Source organism: Bos taurus, chromosome 1 (assembly GCF_002263795.3).
Source record: "Bos taurus isolate L1 Dominette 01449 registration number 42190680 breed Hereford chromosome 1, ARS-UCD2.0, whole genome shotgun sequence".
NCBI classification, from domain to species: domain Eukaryota; kingdom Metazoa; phylum Chordata; class Mammalia; order Artiodactyla; family Bovidae; genus Bos; species Bos taurus.
In genome coordinates, this window is record NC_037328.1 from 76,105,413 (window position 1) to 76,117,669 (window position 12,257).

At 37.7% G+C, this 12,257-nt stretch overlaps 1 long non-coding RNA gene across 1 annotated transcript in view; it reads left to right on the forward strand.

Moving 5' to 3' along the window:
• The window catches only part of LOC101905532 (uncharacterized), a 34,307-nt gene extending 26,765 nt beyond the window's left edge, over positions 1-7,542 (forward strand). Inside the window, exon 3 of the long non-coding RNA XR_233306.5 lies at positions 7,032-7,542. This is a non-coding gene — a long non-coding RNA (uncharacterized lncRNA). The remainder of the gene's footprint in view (positions 1-7,031) is intronic.
• The last annotated feature ends 4,715 nt before the right edge of the window (positions 7,543-12,257 follow it).

The window sequence follows — 12,257 nt, forward strand, 5'->3', positions numbered from 1 at the left end:
CCTAATCACTTCTCAAAGACCCCCCCACCCCCCATCTCCTAATACTATCACATTAGGGGTTAGGATGAAAAGTGAAAGTGTTAGTTGCTCAATCCAACTCTTTGAGACCCTGTGGACTGTAGCCGCCAGGCTCCTCTGTTCATGGGATTCTCCAGGCAACAATACTGGAGTGGGTTGCCATGCCCTTGCCCAAGGGATCTTCTCGACCCAGGGATCAAACCAGTGTATCCTGCTTGCAGACAGATTCTTTACCCTCTGAGCCACCTGGGAAACCCCTGCAATTATTGATATACTTATTTTTAAAGCTACAATCTTAAAACTGGTGTTTTTTGTTTCATCTATTTTCTACTATTCTACTTTAATTTGGATTATTGTTAATACCTATGTTTAAGTTGTTGCTATAGATTTACAATATGCCAATCATTATATTGACACAGCTTTCCTTCAAGTCATATTTTTCCACTTCACATATAGGGTAACCATCTTTTAATAGTATAATTTCATAGTATTCTTTTTATCCTTTGTAGCATTATTGTCACACTTTTTAATTTTCGCTTTTATAAACCCAATTATTTTTTTCTATATTTATTTTACAAAGTCAATAATTTTTAGTGATTAAAAATTTTTTAAATTTCAGTTCAGTTCAGTCTCTCAGTCGCATCTGCCTCTTTGCGACCCCATGAATCGCAGCACGCCAGGCCTCCCTGTCCATCACCAACTCCCAGAGTTCACTCAGACTCACGTCCATCGAGTCAGTGATGCCATCCAGCCATCTCATTCTCTGTTGTCCCCTTCTCCTCCTGCCCCCAATCCCTCCCAGCATCAGGGTCTTTTCCAATGAGTCAACTCTTCACATGAGGTGGCCAAAGTATTGGAGTTTCAGCCTCAGCATCAGTCCTTCCAATGAACACCCAGGACTGGTCTCCTTTAGGATGGACTGGTTGGATCTCCTTGCAGTCCAAGGGACTCTCAAGAGTCTTCTCCAACACCACAGTTCAAAAGCATCAATTCTTTGGCACTCAACCTTCTTCACAGTCCAACTCTCACATCCATATGTGACCACTGGAAAAACCATAGCCTTGACTAGACGGACCTTTGTTGGCAAAGTAATGTCTCTGCTTTGGAATAGGCTATCTAGGTTGGTCATAACTTTTCTTCCAAGGAGTAAGCGTTTTTTAATTTCATGGCTGCAGTCACCATCTTCAGTGATTTTGGAGCCCCCAAAAATAAAGCCTGACACTGTTTCCCCATCTATTTCCCATGAAGTGATGGGATCAGATGCCATGATCTTCGTTTTCTGAATGTTGAGCTTTAAACCAACTTTTTCACTCTCCTCTTTCACTTTCATCAAGAGGCTTTTTAGTTCCTCTTCACTTTCCGCCATAAGGGACACATCTTACAAGGTAGGAATTATCCATAATTAAATCATCGGGAAATACGATTTGGAATATGTTCGAAGTCATGCAGGTATAAAGGTGAGAGCTAGGATTTGTGCTTGTGAGTGACTCCTCCAAAACTTTTCTTTAAAACTTCTTCAATATTGCTTTCCACTGTGCTATACCAATGATGCTGAGAAGTCAGCTTGACAGTCCTGGGTATCCCTGATATTCTGGAATGATCTATTTAGGCCATCAACTTTCATCATTGTGGAGAAGTCATGTCTTTATGAATTATATACCCTTTAAATTCATCTCTACAAATTCACACTGGGAAGGATACTCAGGTATCAAAATATAAATAAACTTTGCTCAATATGCAATAGGAAATAAGACAAGTAAATTAGAACCTCTTAAGTAAGTAGGACAGAGAAGGTGATGGCACCCCACTCCAGTACTCTTGCCTGGAAAATCCCATGGACGGAGGAGCCTGGTAGGCTGCAGTCCATGGGGTCACGAAGAGTCGGACGCGACTGAGCGACTTCACTTTCACTTTTCACTTTCATGCATTGGAGAAGGAAATGGCAGACCACTCCAGTGTTTTTGCCTGGAGAACCCCAGGGACGGGGGAGCCTGGTGGGCTGCCGTCTATTGGGTCGCACAGAGTTGGACACAACTGAAGCGACTTAGCAGCAGCAGCAGCAAGTAAGTAGGAAATGCCACTGCTGGACTGTACCCGTCAGACTTACATTCCTGTACTTGCCCAGCTTCAGGACCAACAAAAGAGCCTGGAGTCTGAGACTGAGAGGTCAACGGCTTAATGGATGGAGGAGCTTACATGTCTGAAACAAGGTCCGAGAGTGACACCCCACTGTGTGTGGCAGATGGTGCAGGGCATGGCAGGAGACTTCTCTCTCTCTCGAGGGTGGGGAGAAGTTACCAGTTCTGAAGGAATAGACATCAAGTAGGTTTACATGTTGGGTTTTCCTGGTGGATCAGTGGTTGAAAATCCACATACCAATGTAGAAGTCATGGATTCAACCCCTGAGTTGGAAAGATCCCCTAGAGAAGGAAATGGCAACCCTGTCCAGTATTCTTGCCTGGGAAGTCCCATGGACAGAGGAACCTGGCAGGGTCTATGAGATCACAAAAACGTGTCCATGGGGTCACATAAGAGTAGGACACGAATTACCAACTGAACAACAACAGCAACAACAATGGGCTCACTGGTTACTGGAAAACCAGGAGAGAGGCACACCTCTCACCCTTTCCTTTTGGTAAGAATTATCACTAGTGGGGGCCTGGGGCAAGTGTGTAGAAAGGTCAGTCTTGTGAGCAGGGTATAGGTGAGGCATGCACTGGTTGAGCAGGGGTTGTATGGGGAGCAAGAGAACAGCCACCTTGGGTGGCCTGACTATACAGCCAGTAACAAGATTATTAAATTCTCTTTGTTGATTGTTGTTCAGTCATTAAGTTGTATCTGACTCTTTGCACCTCCATGAACTGCAGCACACTAGGCTCCCCTGACCTTCACTGTCTCTTGGAGTTTGCTCAAATTTTTGTCCATTGAGTTGGTGATGCTATTCAGCCAATTCATCCTCTGCACCTCCCCTCTCCCCCAACCCAACCCTGCCGCCTTTTGCCTTCAATCTTTCCCAGCGTCAGGATCTTTTCCAATGAGTCAGCTCTTTACATCAGGTGGCCCAAGTATTAAAACTTCAACTTCAGCATCTGTCCTTCCAATGAATATTCAGGGTTGATTTCCTTTAGGATTGACTGATTTGATCTCCTTGCAGTCCAGGGGACTCTCAAGAATCTTCTCCAGCACCACAATTCAAAAGCACCAATAAAGCAAGACTTCAAGTAAGATATCCAGTGCAAATTAACTATAATATGAATGCTTAAAAACCTCTAACATAGACAGTATCCAAAGGATGAACGTAATCATCCTACTCTACTCTATGCGTGTCAGATTGTATTGTACTTTGAGAGAGTTGCAGACAAATTAGTGTCCCAAAATGAGGACCCAGCTCAGGGTGGTATCTGGAAGACAGTTGCTTTAAAGACCATATAGAAGAATGCATAAGTTTAATTTGAGGGGCAAAAAATAAAAACAAGCAAACAAACTATAGAGGGTCCTAATATTGATTATGGGTCATAAAACACAGGAAGAGAGATTTTAATTCAATAGGAACAAAGCACTGTCTACATTTTATTTAGATCTTTTGACAATAGAATTATTTCCCTCAAAGAACAGTTAGTCCCTACATCAAAAAGAAAAGTGAGTCTGTTGAGTGTGTTGAAGAAAGGATTGCACTTCTAATCCCTTAGATTAGAAGACTAGTAAGGTTCTAAACCTGTGATTCTCTTAACAAAAACTGAAAAGTATATATTGGTATGAACATATATTCAAATATACAGAGTGACTTGTTTATATCATCTGTCATATATTGATCAAAGTTATTACCATGTGTAAGTTTTAAATATAAAGCACTCTCCTTAGTGTGGTTGCCAGACATATTGGACAAGTTAAAATAAACTTTGACTTGATATTGCCCATCTTTGCCCTAAAATCAATTTATATCTTATTACCTAAACAAATACACTGGTTGAATAAAATATACATGTAATATGTGATACAATCATTAATCTCTTTTGCTTCAGAATTAGTTCTCTTATTATATTTGCTCACAAAATTATAAATATTTTCACTCTAAATGGGAGTAGATAGGTATAGGCATGAATGTAAGTCCTTGTCAAGAATATTTCTCATCAGATTTCACTCATCTCCCTAGTTACTACCGCCATATATTAAATAAAAGTAATTTATTCTAACCTCAGGCAGATGGTTCTACAGTAATCATTTTTTGGTTTTTAATTAATTGTTTTCTCAAGCAAAAAAGTATATAAGTTTAGTTTTCTCTGTCTTTTTAATAATGAATTCAAATTGAGGAAGGAGGAGGGGATGACTTACAAGTGACTTTGAAATTCTTTAAACACTAAATTTCTTTTCCTTTTCTTTCCTTCCAAATTTCAAATTAGGAGGTATATTGAAGAATTCAGTGTTTAGGAATCAGACATACATTTTAAAATACACTCTGTATTTATTTATGAAAATAAATATTTAAATAAAGGTTAAATACATATTTAAAATTTATTAAGTACTTACCATGAACCATATACTGCTCTAAGGGGTTTTACATGTATCCAGTCCGGTTCAGTCGCTCAGTCGTGTCCGACTCTTTGCGACCCCATGAATTGCAGCACGCCAGGCCTCCCTGTCCATCACCAACTCCTGGAGTTTACCCAGACTCACGTCCATCGAGTCAGTGATGCCATCCAGCCATCTCATCCTCTGTTGTCCCCTTCTGCTCCTGCCCCCAATCCCTCTTTTCAGAGTCTTTTCCAATGAGTCAACTCTTCTCATGAGGTGGCCAAAGTACTGGAGTTTCAGCTTTAGTATCATTCCTTCCAAAGAAATCCCAGGGCTGATCTCCTTCAGAATGGACTGATTGGATCTTCTTGCAGTCCAAGGGACTCTCAAGAGTCTTCTCCAACACCACAGTTCAAAAGCATCAGTTCTTTGGCACTCAGCTTTCTTCACAGTCCAACTCTCACATCCATACATGACCAATGGAAAAACCATAGCCTTGACTAGATGGACCTTTGTTGGCAAAGTAATGTCTCTGCTTTGGAATAGGCTATCTAGGTTGGTCATAACTTTTCTTCCAAGGAGTAAGCGTCTTTTAATTTCATGGCTGCAGTCACCATCTGCAGTGATTTTGGAGCCCCAAAAAATAAAGTCTGATACTATTTCCATTGTTTCCCCATCTATTTCCCATTAAGTGATGGGACCAGATGCCATGATCTTCGTTTTCTGAATGTTGAGCTTTAAGCCGACTTTTTCACTCTCTACTTTCACTTTCATCAAGAGGCTTTTTAGTTCCTTTTCACTTTCTGCCATAAAGGTGGTGTCATCTGCATATCTCAGGTTATTTATATTTCTCCCGGCAATCTTGATTCCAGCTTGTGCTTCTTCCAGCCCAGCGTTTCTCATGATGTACTCTGTATATAAGTTAAATAAGCAAGGTGACAATATACAGCCTTGACGTACTCCTTTTCCTATTTGGAACCAGTCTGTTGTTCCATGTCCAGTTCTAACTGTTGCTTCCTGAGCTGCGTACAGGTTTCTCAAGAGGCAGGTCAGGTGCTCTGGTATTCCCATCTCTTTCAGAATTTTCCACAGTTTCTTGTGATCCACACAGTCAAAGGCTTTGGCATAGTCAATAAAGCAGAAATAGATGTTTTTCTGGAACTCTCTTGCTTTTCCATGATCCAGCGGATGTTGGCAATTTGCTCTCTGGTTCCTCTGCCTTTTCTAAAACCAGCTTGAACATCTGGAAGTTCACAGTTCACGTATTGCTGAAGCCTGGCTTGGAGAATTTTGAGCATTACTTTACTAGGGTGTGAGATGAGTGCACTTGTGCAATAGTTTGAACATGCTTTGGCGTTGCCCTTTTTTGGGATTGTATCAGCTTACTTAAAATCATCACAACAATACTCTGAGGTTAATTCTTTTATTATATTCATTTTGAAAATAAGGAAACTGAGATATATTTAGGTTAGTCAACAGATTCAGTTTGGTTCAGAGGCCAGATTCTTGGCCGTCACTTTTTATTGATAGAGAAAGTGCATTGTGCCAAGAAAGTGACAAGTGACAATTTTAGCTGGAATAGCAATAGGTTTTAGCCATAAAAATTAGGAATTAGTAAAGGTAATATTTTCCTTTTTGTTTTTAAAAGATATTTATGACTAAATGCTATTGTTTATTTTTATGTTTTCCCAAAATTAATATAACTCTGGGGGGAATATTTCTCATCCAGTCTTGTTCTCTTTCTTTCATTTTCTCTCCTTCTGTTAGACACACAAACACATATTCTAGCGTTTTTAATGTTTTTATAACTTTGTGCACTGGAGGCCAGTAGATACTTAGTGGAGGCAAGTAAGTTATCTTTTTCTACACACAGAATCTTTACGTCTACAAAACGGCCTCTACAAAACTGAACTTCCAGCTGCTAGCATGATTTAATTTAGGAATATCCCACAGGTTTTCCCTTTGCATATTAGACGTAAGATACTCCCTGGAAAAATTACCCCTGGCTACCATTTGGTCTTCCTTGGACTGGCATAGTTGGGATTGAAGAGTAAGATTGTCTTTGTCCTGTACAGGCCCTGGACAAGTCTTATATTTTCTGGGCTTCTAGTTCCTTCGCTGTGAAATAAGGAGCTTTTTCAAGTGACCCCTACGGCATTTTCCAGTTTTCAAATGTCTTTGACTCACTAAGTCAGGTAACCGCTTATCTGCAAATGTGCTTACATTGACTACAGCGTAGGGTGTTCATTTCCACAAATATTTCCTTAGAGTCTTTTGTGGACCAGGTCCTTAGAAAGTCAAAGTGTAGGATAAAGAATTTGTATGGGATAGCCCGCATTCTCAAGTAACTTAAGGTCTTGCAGAGAAGAGTGTTAATTTGAAAAATAACGACATTTCAATGTGATTAGTGCTATACAAATAGTGTAAGAACAGTTTTATGGAAGCATATTTTAAACATGATTTGAGAGATTTACCTTCTGTCATATTATTTTCGTTTCCAGGGTGCCTGAAGAGTGACTGACGGGTCTCACCCTAACATTAAGTATGTGCACATGTTTTCTGAATAAGGATGTATCTTACCATCTGCAAGTTAAGACTAGAAAAAGCCTTCAAGGTCTATGCTATTATGATTGTAAAGGAACAAAAGTAACTTTTTTAATATTCAAGATCCATATTATTTTTCAGGGTCCGTCGATGTAAAAAAAAAATGAAGCTGTAAAGTCCATTCTTAATATATCTTACTTATAATTATCACCATGAGCTATTTTCTTGAATAGATGCATGATACTGGATGCTTGGGGCTGATGCAGTGAGACGGCCCAGAGGGATGGTACGGGGAGAGAGGAGGGAGTGGGGTTCAGGATGGGGAACACGTGTATACCTGTGGCGGATTCATGTTGATGTATGGCAAAACCAATACAATATTGTAATTAACCTCCAATTAAAATAAATAAATTTATATTAAAAAAGAAATAAAATGTGCTTAGCCTTCTTCCTTTATATTTTTTAGTATATTAAAAAATTCTGTTTTTCAAAAAAATTTTCTTGTCTATGCCACCCAGCATGTAGGATCTTAGTTCCCTGACCAAGGATCAAACCTGTGCCCTTCACACTGGAAGTGTGGCTTCTTAACCACTGGAACACGAGGGAAGTCCCCAAATGTTCTTTCTTACTCTTCACATTGAGCCTTTGTTTCAGCATTTGTGAATCTTGTTCATTATCTGCAATAAACTCTCACTCACTAGTCTGCAAGATATTAGAATTCACTTACCTGTCAATGTGAAGCAGAACTATATACCTCTCACTAAAGCATACACTTTAGCCTTAAATCTAATTATAATTGTGAAAATGGTAATGAACTTGAAAATTAAGTTGTGGAATTTCATTTTGCAGAGTTGACAGTGGAAATCAAGGCTGTGAGCAAAGCCATCCTTGTTCCCAGTCTGTCCCATAATAATTTCCAGCTTTATCCAGTCCTCTCTGAGCAGTACTGGGGCACTAAAATCTCATATTTATTTTTTACTATATTTAAAGTCTAGTATGAAATAACAACAAAAGTAGGTTAAATCATTGGAAGAAAAATTACTTTCATTATTTACATAAAACAGAGTGAAGTAAAAATCACTCAAAATGACGAACATTGAAGTTAACTATTACTGCATTAAAGATTACTTAATTAAAAATTAAAAATAATGTTTAGCTAGTTCAGTTATTAAAAGTTTTAAAACACTTTTTCAAGATTTGAGTTTGTTAAGCAACAAAACTTCCAATAACATATTTCTCTTAATTATTTTATTCATGGATCTTTGAGCACAACCTTATTAAATAATTATGATTTATTGAACTTTGTCTCATTGAAGAAAAATTATCTATCTAATTATCTATTTGGTTATGATTATTTAAAAGCCTCATGATCCCCCATCCCCATTCCTGTGGACCGAAGGGTGATATTTTGATTAAGGAAAAGGAAATTGGAACAAAGAATAGCTCATTTCCATATTACCAAAATAGGTGTCTAGTAATAATCATAATAATCCTTAACATTTGTTTAATTCTTCCTCAGAGTCAGCACTCTGCTAATAGTGTCAAGTTCTTTATCTTGTTTCATCTTCAGGTAGTTTTAAGAGATGATATTATTATTATTAGCCATAAGTTTGCAAAGCACTAACTTTGCTATGGAATGTTTAAATGCCTTAAGAGAGGTCACAGCTAGTAAGTGGTAAGTGGTGGGGTGGAGGGAGCAGGGGGAGGATTCAAACCTGATGTGTTCACAGTCTATATTCTAACTACGTATCATAAGCCTCTTAAATATAAATAATTTCTACTCACCCTTTTACCTAGAGCAAGTTATCTAGAAAGTATCTTTTCATTCTTTCTTTTCTTTTGGGAAACTTGCTAGGATGAAGAAAGCATCTGCAAATATTAAGACAAAGTATATGGAAGAGGATATACTGATCACATATGTGTATAAAAATCTCTTTTTAGAAACAGGGCTGGCTAGATTAAGGAAGGAAAAATTGGAGGCAGGGCTGTAGAATCTGGCCCAGTGTCTGTTTACTTTGGTCCAAAGAATTCAAGATCCCAAGGAGAAAGCTCTCTACCGATGCAAGGGCTATTGGTATATCAAACTACTCTGAAATGTGTCTGTTGGAAATGTTTTTCTACATTTACTGTCTTAACATTAAAGTTTTATTGATTGAATTAACTCAGTAAGCAAAAATTGGTTTTTAATTTAGGACTTTTTTTTAGCTCATTTAAAAATACTGATTCTGGGATCAAAACATAATATCTTAAAAAATGGCTTTTACTTTCTCAAAAACCTTGTTTTCTCTATCAACATGCCCTTATTGGGGCAGAGAAAAAACTTTGACTTTCCAAATGCTTATTTTAAAAGATAGGTTTGCACCTACTATAAGAAGGAATTTGCTTCTAAGGACCCTGTAAATAGGATAAGTAGATTTAAACTAATACATGGAAACAAATGTAAAAGGTGGTTTTATTTCTGGCATATTGCTCATATCTCCTAATAAGAAGAATGAGTTCTTCTTCTGTTCTTCTGAGGTTCTATCAGATGCTGCTGACATACAAAACCCTTACCTGCCTTGGGTTTGGTTACCAGACCTCAACCTTGCTCCATTTCAGGAGCATTTCCAGATCACTTCCGTTTTGTCTCCTCCACAACTTTTTATCCTTAGTTTTTCTGGTTTCTCAAATCACAAGTTAGTTTTGTTACTCATTGTCACTGGTCACCTTATTATTTGGAAAGACTATTTGGTTTTTAAATTTCATTAAATTTTAATCTTTGATTCCTGACTTGTGGGATCTTTCCTCTATTTGCAAGTTATCAAGGTAAAAGTTTCCCATTTCTAGCTCTATTTCAGTTACAGGGAATGTGTCCTATCTGGAATCACCTTCACTCATACTCCTTCTGACAAAGGGATAGAAGTTATTGTTTTCTTCACCAGTATGGAGTAAGATATGTGAAGAAAGTACAGGGGTAGGGTTTGGAAAGAACTAATGTGAAAAGCTTAATTTATTAACTAAATATTAAGTTATAATTGTGGAATTTAATTAGAATTATGGAACCGACTCAATGGACCTGAGTTTGAGCAACTCCTAGAGTTGGTGATGGACAGGGAAGCCTGGAGTGCTGTAGTCCATGGGGTCGCAAAGAATTGGACATGACTGAGCAACTGAACTGGACTGATGGAATTTCGTTTAATTCCATAACTAATTTGCCTTCAAAAAAACAGTTGTCTTACTTCCTATTACATAGATCTTATTAATAGAGAAACCAGGTATGGTTGTTTTGCACTCCAGACTTGGCTGAATTTCAGGAAAAAATGCAAATCGTGAGCTAAATTTGTATCTTTACAGGTTTCACTTCTATCTGGGGATGTACTTTTTAGATAAATTATGAAACAGGATTTTGTTCTGTGGTTTAAATTCTGATGATTAATATATTTTGGTCACATGATAATAATACCTTACATTTGCCTTGAATTCCATCTTGAGGGGATGTATCTTTTGGATAAACATTAAATAGAATACAGCACATCAATATTTTTGAAAAGACTAGATCCTCAAGAAGATATAGTCTCCTACACACACATACACGTATTTCTGTAGAAAGTGGATACCAATACTTACTCTGTAATACTGTAGGAATGATTAAATTTAATAATGTATGTAAAGCAAACGTAAATACTTAGTATGTATTCAATAAAATGATGACTATCATGATAGTTTCACATTCAATTGAATTTTATAAAATAGGTAGTATTTTGAGGTGGTTACTCTCATTAATCAAATTATCTCATGAATTTTCAATTGAGGACTCGAGACAAAGTGAAGATAAATGATCAGCTCCAAAACACATACCCAGTAAAGTGTAGAGATTGTTTTGAGTTTTGAGCAAATTGTTCTCTCTCTCAGATAATGTGCACATTGGAAAGTATCAGCAGAGAAATTAAATGGTTGATCTTTTTCTAAGTAACTGCAAGTTAATGTAGGACTAGGCAGTGATGCAAATAAAGACACTCTGATGGAAGAGACTCTGGCAACCGAGGCAACTCCCTAGAGTTCATTAAAGACAAGAGAACAGTTCTGTATTGTCTATCAATGAATGTCTTCTGTCATAGCCAAGAGATGGGCCACGCAGACTGAAACACCTCTTTGAACCAAACTACTGTAACAAAAAATATGAAATGGTAACTATTCCTCTGTGCCTGAAGCATAATGAAATGCATATGTGGTACTGGGGTGAGGTATTATGAGATAAGATCCAGAAGGCAGATTGGCTCATTTAACAAATTCTAAAAAAAATTTCTCAACTATGTTCCAGAGCTAGGCTAAACAAGCCAGTTCTGCATTTGAGAAACTTAATCCAAGAGAAGAGAAAAATAAGCACACTCTTATAACAAGTGCTATGGCTGCTGTAAATTCAGGGAGAGCATGAAGGAAGTCACTTAATTGCCTTTGCCTGGAGGGTGGAGGGTGGTTTCATAACGTAGGAGGTACATGAGTTAAGATATGAAGGATATGTACAGTACTCAGTGATGAGAACCACAGAGAGGTATCTGTGGATGAAAGTGTGCATTCTAGGGGAAAGCGCTATTATATTTGGGATGGAATATACAATAACTGTATAATTTCTTAATATCAGCAATGGAAAATAAAAAAATCTTAACAAATAACAAGATGGCCATGTAATATTTAAGATAAATTTAATGCACCTCTCATACCAAGTCCATATTTAATGCATGCTTGCCTCATGGATATTAGAACATTTTATCATAGACCTGGGTTTTCAAATCAACCTATGAAATGATCAATAATCACAACTTGCTTATTTTCATTGAGCTACCTAATACACTCCATTCTGAAGTCAGGAGAACAGAGAAGTATGAGCTATATATAGTTGGAAAGGCTAAAAACCTCAGTAACTAGAACAGACATTTGCTTATTGGCATAGGTACACTGAAGGATGTTCTCTCCTCACATTACTAACATGTCAGGATTTTTAACAGATGTTATTAAGACACCACAGTAATGTGGAGATGTATGTAAGCTGAGAGCATAATCACTATGAGGACTGAAGGCTGATGATTTGACTGTGTTGAAATTACTCTGGTGCCCCTCTAATTTGTCACATGACTTAATGTCTAACTCCATTATTTGGTTTTAAAAACCTAGGTTCTTGATGATTTCTTTTTCTTTTCATGAAG